This window comes from Podarcis gaigeae (genome assembly GCF_964106915.1).
Source record: "Podarcis gaigeae genome assembly, chromosome: 1".
Classification (NCBI taxonomy): domain Eukaryota; kingdom Metazoa; phylum Chordata; class Lepidosauria; order Squamata; family Lacertidae; genus Podarcis; species Podarcis gaigeae.
This window is the reverse complement of record NC_139678.1, coordinates 106,005,117-106,017,818: the sequence shown is the minus strand read 5'-3', so window position 1 is coordinate 106,017,818 and position 12,702 is coordinate 106,005,117. Positions and strand designations below refer to the sequence as shown.

The window sequence follows — 12,702 nt, the reverse complement described above, 5'->3', positions numbered from 1 at the left end:
TGCAATGCTTTCATTCCACACCTCCTTTTGTAATTATGCTAATTCATACTGAAATTATTATTATTATTATTATTATTATTATTATTATTATTATTATTTTACTTGAAGAAATCTGGGTCAGTTGCTATACCTTTCCGCCTTTTCACTAAGAAGTGCAGACTTCTCAGTTTTTACAATCCTGTGTTTATATGCAGATAGACAGGCATGATGGGAAAAGCCTAATCCAATGTGGTATGACTTAGTTGCTGTCACAAATTCAGGGACTTGAACCATAATAGTTCAAATGACTTTTTAATGTTAGGCAAGTTTGGCATTTCTAATACCCCAGCCTCCTATTTCTGGAATACAAATATGAACTGCGAGTACATTTTTATATTGATGTTGTACAAACAGGAGTACTTCTGTGGCCTTTTGAATGGTGGCATTTGCTAATCCCCAACATGAAGAATGAATTGAATTAACAGCTTGAAATCCCGTTTTCTAATATGTTTATTTTCTTAGCCTACATGCATACCAGTTGACTGCTGGAACAATTAAAGCATGCTGGCTTGCACCTAAAAAGAGTCTTTATACTACCTTAGGAGCATCACCAACGCCTCTAGTCATGCAGCCCATGTGCCTTTTGTGTACTAAAGCATTTTATATCCACTTAGACAAGAGGGCAATTGTGACATTAACAATTTCTGCTTGGCTGTATCCATAAAAGGGTACTAAGAAGAAAACTTAGTCTTCAAGTAAGTGCCTAGAACATTCCAATATTTCTTCATGATATGGCAATAAATGTCCAAGCCCTTTCAGTTTACTATTAAATATTTGGTGTCTTCAATAATCAGTGTAATATGCTTGACATCTTCCATCACAGTCATAATGCTTGACCTCAAAGTCATATATATATATGGCCTCTGGTTTGTTCTTTTACGTAATCAGACTTTAAAAACTCATAGACCTTTGGAATCAACCAGACTTCTCCAACATGGTGCCCTCTAAATATTTTGGAGTACGGTTCCCATAATTCCTGACTGCTAGCCACATTGGCTGGGCTGATGTGAGCTGTAGGCCAGAAGCTCTGGAATGCATTTTAGATTGGGGAAGGCTGGTGAGCTAGTGGTCTGTCTGTGTAAGACAGCTCTTTGTATGCTTTCACATCCCTTCCTTAACCTCTCTTATTCCACTTTAATTTTCTTTCCTACAAATGACGCCTTGGCTGTATCGCACACAAAACCGGGATATAAAAAACTGCATGCTTGTTACTGTTGCATCCCAGAAACGCAACAAGGGAAGGCTTTGTCTCCTTGTGTAAGTGCTGGAACCATTATGTCACTTCACGTGCCACTGTCACTGCACGGTGGAGCAGAAGACTGGGCTGTGAATGTCCCTGGTGTCGTGGAAGGCTTAGAGCAAGGGCAGGGAAAACTTTCTTTTGCTAAGGGTCCCATTCCCTCCATCATAATCTGCCAGGGGCTGTATGCTAGTGGTGGAGGGGATCAGAGCTAAACATTGGCAGAGTGCGCAGCATTGCAGATTTGCACAACACACACTTCGCTCCATCTCTGCTTTGACTCCCTCCATCAGCACAGGTTAGAGTTGATCACTTGTGGAGGCCTGTTCCTCTCTTTTCATTAAAAAAAATCTTTCCCCTTTTCATAATTCTGTTCATTTTTTGTTCCATCCATTTCAGTTTCCTCCCCCTGCTGATGCCCCCATCCCTGGGTTTCTCCTTCTGAGCTTCACTGCTAGGTCCCCCCACCTCCCAGGCTCACTGTATTGCAGTCACATCACCCTCTGTTCCACCTCTACCTCTCTGTGAGACACACACACACTGCATAAGAAGAAGCGGTTCTGGAGGCCTGGTGAGGAAGAGTGGGCCTGCAGTGACGGGAAGATCACAGATTTCCCACTGCTGACTTAGAGGATGCACCAGTTAAGAAGCTCGACAAAACCAATATTCTTGCTCTCAAACAGGAACCAAAAGCACACAGAAAACTCGTTGACTCTACTCAGATGCCATGAAGTCCAGTGCCATATAGCTACCAATGGAGCTCTCCACACAATGGAAAAAACATCCCTAAAGCTTTCATGTAGAAATTCCATTACTTCTGTCACTGTTGAAAGTTGCCAGAAGGAAAGCTGCCGCAAGAAAAAGAAATATATTTTGGGAATTGGGGGAGAGCATTGCTTCAAATGTTAGTGAACAGGAGCTGTGGAAAAAGAAAAAGAAACACCAGACACAGGGCAATGTTCGCTTAATGGGTTTTAAAAATACGCCTTATACCTATCATGTTAAACCTTTTCCTGAAAAAACTGTTTCATATCTGTTTTTTCTTCCAGCCATACATCTTGTAAAAGCCAGAGTAAACCTTAAAAAAAAAACTTAGAAGATTTTGAACAAGCATAGGAAGTTGTTAAGCGCCAAACAAAATTAAAACCGTATCTACAGTATCTGATTATGAAGTCATCGTAGATTAGCTTAACTTGTAAAAGCAGCTCCTGATGATCTCCAGTCTGACTTGGATTTTTTTATATTCTAAACTAAACTTCTAAACAACAACAACAACAATTTTATTATTTATACCCCGCCCATCTGGCTGGGTTTTCAGTACATTCTGTACTTTTCTTCAGAAAAAAAAACACCAAATACAGTGGATGGATTTTGGGAGTGTATAAGAAAAATAGGTGCCGGTACTCACCATAAAGTTGTTAAAGCAAGTGCCACACTTTTTAACAACAAAAAAAGAGGTGCCGTATTGTGTACCATTGAGTAAAAGGTAAAGGTAAAGGTACCCCTGCCCGTACGGGCCAGTCTTGACAGACTCTGGGGTTGTGCGCCCATCTCACTTAAGAGGCCAGGGGCCAGCGCTGTCCGGAGACACTTCCGGGTCACGTGGCCAGCGAGACATCACTGCTCTGGCGAGCCAGAGCCGCACACGGAAACGCCGTTTACCTTCCCGCCGGCAAGCGGTCCCTATTTATCTACTTGCACCCGGAGGTGCTTTCGAACTGCTAGGTTGGCAGGCGCTGGGACCGAGCAGCGGGAGCGCACCCCGCCGCGGGGATTCGAACCACCGACCTTTCGATCGGCAAGTCCTAGGCGCTGAGGCTTTAACCCACAGCGCCACCTGCGTCCCGTACCATTGAGTACCCCCTGACAAAAGCACTGTGTGTACTCCTTTTTTTAAGTACTGTAACAACAACAACAAAAGCACTGTTATGTATTGCATCACATAAAAAAAGTGCAGTCCTGTACATTACTTGGAAATAAGTCTCACTTTGTATGAAGGGGCTTGCTCCATAGAAAGTATGTTTCGGATTACAGCCTTGCAGTGTAAACCTATACATGTCTATTCCAATGGGACTTACCCCCGAAGTGAGTGAGTATAGGATTGCTGCCTCAACTGAAATAGAGGAAGTTCTGTTGAAATTGACAGGATATATTTCAAAGTAAATAGGATGGCAATGTTGGTAGACATTTCTCATGGACATCAATGCAAAATAGTAATGATAATAACATTAAGACCTACAGTATATAGTGCTAAAGAGTATGATATTCTACTTAGAGTAATTGATGCTGTTGCAATCAGAGAGAAGCTGTGTCATAAAAAGCACCAAGTCTAATCTGGTGGAAAAGCCACTCAACTGTGATTTCATTAGTTTTTAAAAAATATCCTAATGGAATAAAACTGTGTAGAAGACAGAGGTGCTTTACCCATTACAATAAGAGGCAAAAGGTTGAAACTTCAGCATGCACACACCCACACACCATTTTTGCTGCTTCTTATAATGTGCAACACAGTCCTCCCTGGATTAAGGGAGGGAGGGTAAGAGTGAGGGTTACTAGCTTTGCCCCCTGTCACTATCTCTGTTGCCTTCCATGAGATGGAGTGTGATTGCAGAGGGAAACTTGCTCTCCCTGTGTAAGTTTCAGACATGATTTAGGAAATCAGGAATCTGCACCATGTTGGAAACCTACAAGACCAGAGCAAGCTGCTCACTGTAGGTAGTTGTCATCCCAACTTCAGTAAGTGATGATGGGGATGAAGCGGGTGGTGCTGTGGTCAACACCACTGAGCCCCTTGGGCTTGCCAATCAGAAGGATGGCGGTTCAAATCCGTGCAACAGGGTTAGCTCTCATTGCTCTGTCCCAGCTCCTGCCAACCTAGTAGTTTGAAATCATACCAGTGCAAGTAGATAAATAGGTACCACTGCAACAGGAAGGCAAACGGCGTTTCCATGCTCTCTGGCTTCCGTCACAGTGTTCAGTTGTGCCAGAAGTGGTTTAGTCATGCTGGCCACACGACCTGGAAAGCTTTCTGTGGACAAACTCCGGCTCCCTCAGCCTAAAAAGTGAGATGAGCACTGCACCCCATAGTCACCTTTGACTGGACTTAACCATCCAGGGGTCCTTTACTTTAATGTCAGGTTGCAGGGCAGGGTTCACATACTCATAATTACTTTCCCCTCTAGCTTGATTATTTAACCCTGAGAACAAAAGCTTGAGTAGCTTCTGAATAGCACTTTAGACTTTTAAAAATCTAGGTCTTAGGGTGGGTGACTACTTAGATTCTCCATTCTGTCCACAAGAGATGCCCTATGATTTTCAAAGAGGACTGTGTTGCTGATTACAAAAAGTAGCAAAAATGAAGGGCTCTTGTCATTTATACACTACAGTACAGAAGGCTGAAGACATTTTCATGCCCTGGAGGAGAAAATGCAACTGGTGTCCCCATGGTAGTAAAAATATAATAAAACCTTTTGGGTGATAAAAACCTTTTGCCTGAGGTGTGCTGCCTTCTGGTACCTCCAGGCTTGCAATTTGATCAAACATCCTGCATTTACAGCCAAATGTAAGTAATAGACATAGTGCATCACCATTAAACCTTGCAGACAGAAAAGATAACAGAAACAAATTCTCTTTTCTGGAGTGGGGAACATGCACACACACAAAAGAGTGCTGAGCATGTGGTTTTTCAGGGCAGCAAGTGACAGTTCTCTACAAAGTCCTTGCCCAGCCCTGCCTCCACTTCTTCCCATGAGTTTCCCAAATCACCTTCTGCTAGGGCTGCTTCACAGTATTACTGCAGTAGTGCTGCTGCAGCTACTCTTCCTCCAAAGCAGAGTGGGCCTAGATCATAATGCCAGGGCAAAACGATGAGATACAGCCGAGCATAGGATGAGACCAACATTTTTGTAGTATGCTACTGACTACGCTCCTGAAGCCAAATTTTCGTTGGCAACTAACCTATGTCAACAGATGGCTGTGTTTTGGATGATCATATCTTGGCTTAATATGCTGAGATAGGAATGAGCCTTTTGGCTGCACACACAGCCTCTTGTTCTTCTTTTGGTGTGAGTATGTAAACAAGCAAGCCCAGAAGCCTGCCATTAACTATAGTTTCCCATTTGCCCAAACCAGGAAACTATGGTTAATGGTTTCCAAACAAACCAGAATATTAAGTCAACTTCAAACCATAGCTAAATATCCTGGCTGGTTCCAAAGCTGGTTCCAACGAAATGGGAAACTATAGTTAATGAAAAAAATCCTGGTTTGTTTACTTCCACCACAAAAATAGGAGCAAAGGGGCAACATGCCCCTCGTTAGGAACATTCATATCAGTGCTTATTTAGCTAAGATACGATCATTTGAATCAGCCCACTGTTGACATCACTGTTCTGGGGGGAGAAAAAATCATTGTAATAAGTGATGTCTCTGGTATCTAAACTGCTTCCAAATTATTCATACCTCTTCTAAAGTACTTTGAACTCAGGGCTGTGTCAAGGAATTCTACTGTACCAGCTCAATAACTAGCTGTTTCTGGTACAGCAATCAACAATGACACGGTTGACATATGGGGAAGCTGACATCTCAGTTGGAGTTATTGTTGCAGTTTGTCTGGCTGCAAATTCATTGAAACGGTTCATCAAATTTACATTGTCCTACCTATTATAGAGGGTAGCAGGGGATTACAGTCTGGGGAGGGTCACTTCCCATAGGAGGTTTTTATGTTCTTTAAAGGGTGTAAAGCCAGGGATTAGCTTGGGGTAAATCTGATTCAGAGGAAATATAAAGCAGCTGCCTGCGGGTGTTTGTGTATAGGCGCACTGCCAAGCTTCAGTTCTGAAACCAAATAATGGTGGTAGATTATTTTTTTCCGTAATGGAAAAATGAGAGCTATGTTCTAAGTAAGTGCCAAGTTTCATATTTGAAACACATTTTTGGTGTGGTGGTGTTTTGGTTCACTCCTAATGTGTGTACATAGATCATGTTATTTAAGGTAGCACTTTCTCGTTTTGATTCTTAATGGGGATTAGCCTGATTCAGGACAGTTTGCGGTCAGCATATAGAAGATCAGCATTTATAAACAAGGCATAGATTCCCTAAAGATGGATGTGAAAAGAATGCCTTACTAACACCTCTATGATAGCTTTACACTACATTTCTTTCTTTTGGATCTTTCCCCTTAGCCAAGCAGCTCAGGGTAGTGACCGAGAGACAGCAAGTTGTGCAAGGCTACCAAATAAGCCAGGAGTGGAGAACTCCCAGATGTTGCTGAATAATAACTCCCATATGCCCCAGCAGGCCTGTCCAATGACCAGGAATGATGTTGGTTGTAATTCAGCAAATGTAAGAAAATACCTACTTAAATGTGTGTTTCTAAGAGAGAGAAAAAAGAATTCAGATTAATATGAAAAGGGAACAGATCGGGCTTGTGAATGGACACATGGGAAGCAATATGGACAGGACTTACCCATCTACCCATCCCTAGGCAGAACTGCTTGTTACTTGGCAAAACTGAGCTCCCAAACCTGTATTTGCCAAGATCAGGGGTCAGCAAACATTTTCAGCAGGGGGCCGGCCCACTGTCCCTCAGACCTTGTGGGGGGCCGGACTATATTTGAAGAAAAAAATGAATGAATAATTCCTATGCCCCACAGATAACCCAGAAATGCATTTTAAATAAAAGGGCACATTCTACTCATGTAAAAACACGCTGAAATTTATATTAATTCTCTATGTATGGCGCGACTGATGATATTTTCACTATGGTTATTTTGTCTTTTTTGTTGTGTGTTGAGCAAATAAATAAATAAATAAATAAATAAATAAATCACTGATTCCCGGACTGTCCGCAAACTGGATTTAGAAGGTGATTGGGCCGCATCCGGCCCCTGGGCCTTAGTTTGCCTACCCATGGCCAAGATGGTAAAGGATGAGGGGCGCTTGTAAGGAAAAATAAATGGGGGAGGAGTGTGTGCATGCGTGCATCCATGCACATATGTTTAAAGCAGCCTTGAAGGCCTTTGTAGAGGAGAATAGCAAGTCTTCCTTTAGCAAGTGTCTGGGAGTACTGTGTTTAGCTTTGTAATGTAATCTAGGTTGGATGTAGAGAACCTAGTTTCAGACTGAACTGTTTCTCTACTTACCTCACTGTTGGGGCCTGTACCAGGTTTGAGGAAGCCCTGGTGAAAGTCGCTCTCACCACCAACCTTCACCCTGACATGTCCCCTCTCCAGCAAGGATGAGAAGCAGGTATTACACTTTTCTGAAGTGTAATACTGAGCCTGCTCCAACACCATTAAGAGTAGACCTATGTTTTAGGCTAGATAAAAAATACTGAAAAAATGATTAACAATCTGCACCATTCAATGGCTATGCAAATGACTCATTGGAATAGAAAAGCTCTAAAACCAATGAGGACAACAAAGGGTTGGCAGTGGTTTGAGATGCATGCTTTAAAAAAAAATTACGTTGAGCTATAATTGTGTATGGATCCAAATTACATTTCAACGTTGACACTAAATCTGCTCCCAATTAATACTGTCACTTGATATATTAAAATGTAATTAAAGAAACTGCTATGATTCGTGATGCACTTTATGTCCAGGAAGATATATTGCTTTCTGGTATTATGATCTGAAAAGAAGCTCCTGTAAAGCCTCTCGCTTTAGAGAGCCATTAGGCCTGCCCTTTAGGTTGATACGTTCAGTTTTAAAGTGAGGGTATGTGAAAACTGCCATAGCAGAATATTTTCCTATTCCTTTCAGCTACTCTTGAATGTGAGCTTTGATTTTCCAAGTATTTTAAAAAGCTGTGTACCTGACATTTGTATGTTTATTCTATTTTAAATATTTTTAGACTTTTTATTTAAAAATTAGACTTAGGGATGCCAAATATGTTCTATCACCACTAGGTTTGGGCCAATTTCTCAATTTCAGTTTCTCTAATTTCCAGTCTTAAGTTCATTCCTCCACCTTTCTGCATAAGTTAGCATTTTTTAAAGTTCTCATGAAAATTTGTCAGCATTTTAGTACAAATTTCTCCTAATATGCACATTTTGTATGTAATTTTGTATAATACACACAAAGCATATTTCCCCATATATTTCTATTTTCTCTACGTAACACATTTTGTATGCATATCCACAGATATATGCATTTCTATGCACACTTTAATATATACATTTTTCTGTACATTACTTGAGTGGAGAACTACATTGCAAAATTTGGAGAAGTGCAAGTTTTGAAGGCTGAACTGAAAATACATCAATACTAGTGATTCCAGAGTTAGATGCATGTGGCTACTGCTAAAAATTGCAGCCCTGTGTTACCCATAAGGTTTAAACCTATGTCTCGTGACACTATGTTTTGCATTTCTCTATCCCTACTCTGCATCATTGGCTATCTCTGGCTGAAGTATGGAAATAGCAGAATAATATGGGGAGAGGGATCTGATCCAGGGCTGCTGTTTTGACAGGAGACCCATGTCAAGTGTAACATGTAGTTCTCCCTGGAGAACTGGCCCAGGATAGTACAGTTCTGACTGTGTTTCTTCATTTGCTGTGAACAAGTCATACTTGGTTACATCTTCTCAAGATGCCGCACCTAGACACGCTCTAGATAAATGTAATTATTTTGCTTGTGTGTTTTCCCTTGAATGAGAGAGTAAATATGTTGGCAGGTTAAGTTAGCCATTCCAACTATTAAAAGCCTTTGAGCAAAAACAGACAGACAGGAGTCCTAAATGGGGCTGGAGAACAGCAGAGCAAGGCCACTATTGCATCTGAAGCCTTACTACTCAGGCCAGCCAAGATGGAAGATGGCACCCCCCCTTTAAACTGGTTCATCAAAGGGGCCCAGATCAAGCTTCTCACAAGCAGAATTGAGCAGCTTTGGATACAGCAGATCCATGGCTGGCTCTGCTCCTCCCTCTTTCTGTAATGGCCCATTTTGGGGTCCTGTGCAGACTACAGCTGGTGGAAATCCTGGTGGTAGCTTCTCAACCATGTGTACTTTCAGTAGGCATAGCAGGGGCTTCTCAGAATGGAGCCCAGTGAAGTCCAGTGGAGGGATAGTCCTCTCACCTCCATCAGTGCACTAATCAGGGGTTAGGATGGCATTGTCAGTCAGTTTTCATAGTAGATAAGTACTTTGCTTTCTCTTCCCTTTTGAGTGCCCTACCTTTGTTGTGGTTCCTTGTATTCCTTCTGAATAAGTGTGCTCTGGTTAGTTCCTTGGCTAATGATACACTTTCTAGATGTTCTATGCCCTCTATTATGTCAGTCTATTTAAGAAGCTGATTTAAACTGAGTTGGACCATTGATCCATCTTGTTTTTATCAATTACATTGCCTGGAAGAGCCTCTCAGTACTTTCAGGTATTTTTCAGCTCTACCTGGAGATTAAGGCAGGGTCCTCCTGCATGCAAGCAGGAGGTCTACCACTGTGCTCCATTTATGTACCCCTATCTTATGTACCCCTCTTTCCTGCTACTGAAGACAGGCCTTGTTGGGGGCATGGAACTGTGGTTCTAGTCCTTAAAATGTCTTGAGTTCTGTAGGAACTGGTTTTAGCCTGTCTTTTGGATGGATTGTATTTTGTTGTCTTGAAGTTAGCCCTGGCCCATGGCCTGTTCCATTTGGTCTCGCTGTGTATTGAATACATTGTGAAGAAAATGAATCTAGACTGAAGAGAGTTGAACTTAAGTGTATGTCTTTTGACGGCTCTCTGAACAGAAAACAGAAACTCTATTTTTACTCTTTAAGGGCTGCTCCGCTCCAATGGCGTCACCTTTGTGTTCTAATTGATTGCCTCCTTTTGTGGCCTCCCCCCTTTCTCTGGCGTTTCATTTGATGGTTCAGAAAGAAAGAAAGAAAGAAAGAAAGAAAGAAAGAAAGAAAGAACTTCTTCGCCAACGTGGCATTACTTTTGCAAAGCAGAAAACAAATAAGCCACCACTGCATTCTTACATTGCCCATTGGTAGCAAACACAGCAGACAACTGTGTAGACTGAGGGCCGAGGTGACAGCAGCAATGACTTGCCAAATCTTTACAAAGGGAAAGCTGTGCATCTTACCAACAATGATGCACTCATAAGGTCAGAGACGGAGAAGTGCTGTGCATGCTGGAAATGGGAGGGAGGATCGCACATTTTCTCTTTAATGGAAACCTCTGGAGAAAAAATGGTTCTAATCAGAGCAGGCATTCTAGTCACTATAAACAAATTCTAAGACAATAGCCTATAAGGACATACAGTTTCTCAGTCATTGTACAGTCATTGTACGTGTTGTTGTCTTACGTCTGAGCACCATCTAATACTTAATATTTGGAAGATAATCAAATCCTTTTTGCTGGATCAGTAATGAAGAACAGCCTTTCCTTACTCTTTTTTCTTTTGTTTTGTTCCCAGACAAAATCCAGATATCAAATACCTAGCTTAAAATAAAAAAAGGATTGTAAAAAGTACCTTAGGATAGAAATGATTCTAGGGATAATTGATTTTCATTTATATTACATCATCCTCTCATGATGTACTACAGTGCTGTGGTTGTCTAGGCACTGGTGGGTGGGGACGCGGGTGGCGCTGTGGTCTAAACCACTGAGCCTCTTCAGCTTGCCAATCGGAAGGTCAGCAGTTCGAATCCATGTGATGGGGTGAGCTCTTGTTGCTTTGTCCCAGCTTCTGCCAACCTAGCAGTTCAAAAGCATACCAGTGCAAGTAGATAAATAGGTACCACTGCGGCAGGAAGGTAAACGGCGTTTCTGTGCGCTCTGGCATTTGACACAGTCCTCCATTTACCAGTAGCAGTTTAGTCATGCTGGCCACATGATTTGGAAAGCTGTCTGTGGACAAATGCTGGCTCCCTCGGGCTGAAAGTGAGATGAGCACTGCACCCCATAGACACATTGGACTGGATTTAGCCATCCAGGGGTCCTTTACTTTTTACCTTATCTAGGCATTGGTGTACAGTGGTACCTCAGGTTAAGAACTTAATTTGTTCTGGAGGTCTGTTCTTAATCTGAAACTGTTCTTAACCTGAAGCACCACTTTAGCTAATGAGGCCTCCTGCTGCTGCTGCCGCGCCGCCAGAGCACAATTTCTGTTCTCATCCTGAAGCAGAGTTCTTAACCCGAGGTAATCTTTCTGGGTTAGCAGAGTCTGTAACCTGAAGCGTACCCTGAAGCGTCTGTAACCCGAAGTACCACTGTATGTTCTTTATAAAGTTACATTTGTAACTTCTCCAAATTCAATATCCAACAGATCAGAAATTCACATTATCCTAAAAGCTTTTGAATAATTATCATTGCACATTGCAGAAATTAATCTGTGTTAGGTATTCTGCTATATGCTAGAAAGGTGACAAGGCTATTTTTGTGATTCAACTCTCAATAAGACTCTTTAGATGTTTGATGTTCTATTATGTATCCGGATGCTTCAGGCCCACAAAAAGAATACAGCTGGACCCAGAGCTACACAGTGTAAGGCCAGTTCAGACACTAACACATGGTTTAACACTGTATGCATAAACAAAATGAGCCTTGGGGTCATGTGCTCTCCCCGTCCCTGTGCAACTGTAAGGAAGAGATTGGAAGCTTTCACTTGTGCTTTTAAACAACCCTGGGGTTCCTGTTACATCTGAATTTTGAGAAACGCTGGTTAGTTCAAACAAGCCAGGATCAAGCTAGGAGTTATATTACTATCTTGTTCACAAACCAGACTTCATACTTTGTTTTTTACTAGAATCCTGAGATCCACCAGTCAGAACCGGGAACTAGGAAAGTGTGTGGTGTGTGTGTATGTGTGTGTCTTCTGTACATTTAGAATCAAGTACCCAGGTGCTTCTGAGCAAATAAATTTGTTTTCTACCAGTAGATCCCAATCTACCACCTCCCCACCTTCAGAGTTCCCTGAGCTTGTGCATACAGATGCCTGGTTAGTTTCAAAGCAGAAGTGAAAAGTTCCAATCTCCCTTTGCAGCTGTATTAGAGGAGTGGGGAGCCTGCAAGCCCAAAGCTTGTTCACATAATGCTAAACAAGAGGTTAGCACAGTGACTGAAAAGGCCCATAAAGTCCCTAATGTAGAGAACAATTAAAGGCAAGTGGAGGAAAGTTATCTATAACCCTTGGATATCTGTGACCCCATTAACCGCGCAGTATCAGCTTAATATGTGCCTGCTGCTGTTGCTTTAATTGAACATAGGTTGTCAGTCTACATAAGGACCTATATATTTTTAAGTGCTTCTTTCCTAGTAGGAAACAAAGCTTAAGTTTTTGTTAGGTTTTTGTTATATAACAAAAATATATTATATATAATATATATATTATATATTAAAAATATATAGGTCCTTATGTATATATATAAACCATATATATATATGGTTTTGTTATATAAAGTGATTCATATAAACTGAACACTGTTCTGGCAACTTC

The 12,702-nt window shown here is 41.6% G+C and overlaps 1 protein-coding gene across 9 annotated transcripts in view; it reads left to right on the top strand.

Annotated features, from left to right (window-relative positions):
* Positions 1 to 12,702, top strand: part of CCDC148 (coiled-coil domain containing 148) — a gene marked incomplete at its 5' end in the record, with an annotated part of 108,540 nt that overhangs the window by 45,171 nt on the left and 50,667 nt on the right. The gene's annotated exons all lie outside the window — the stretch shown is intronic.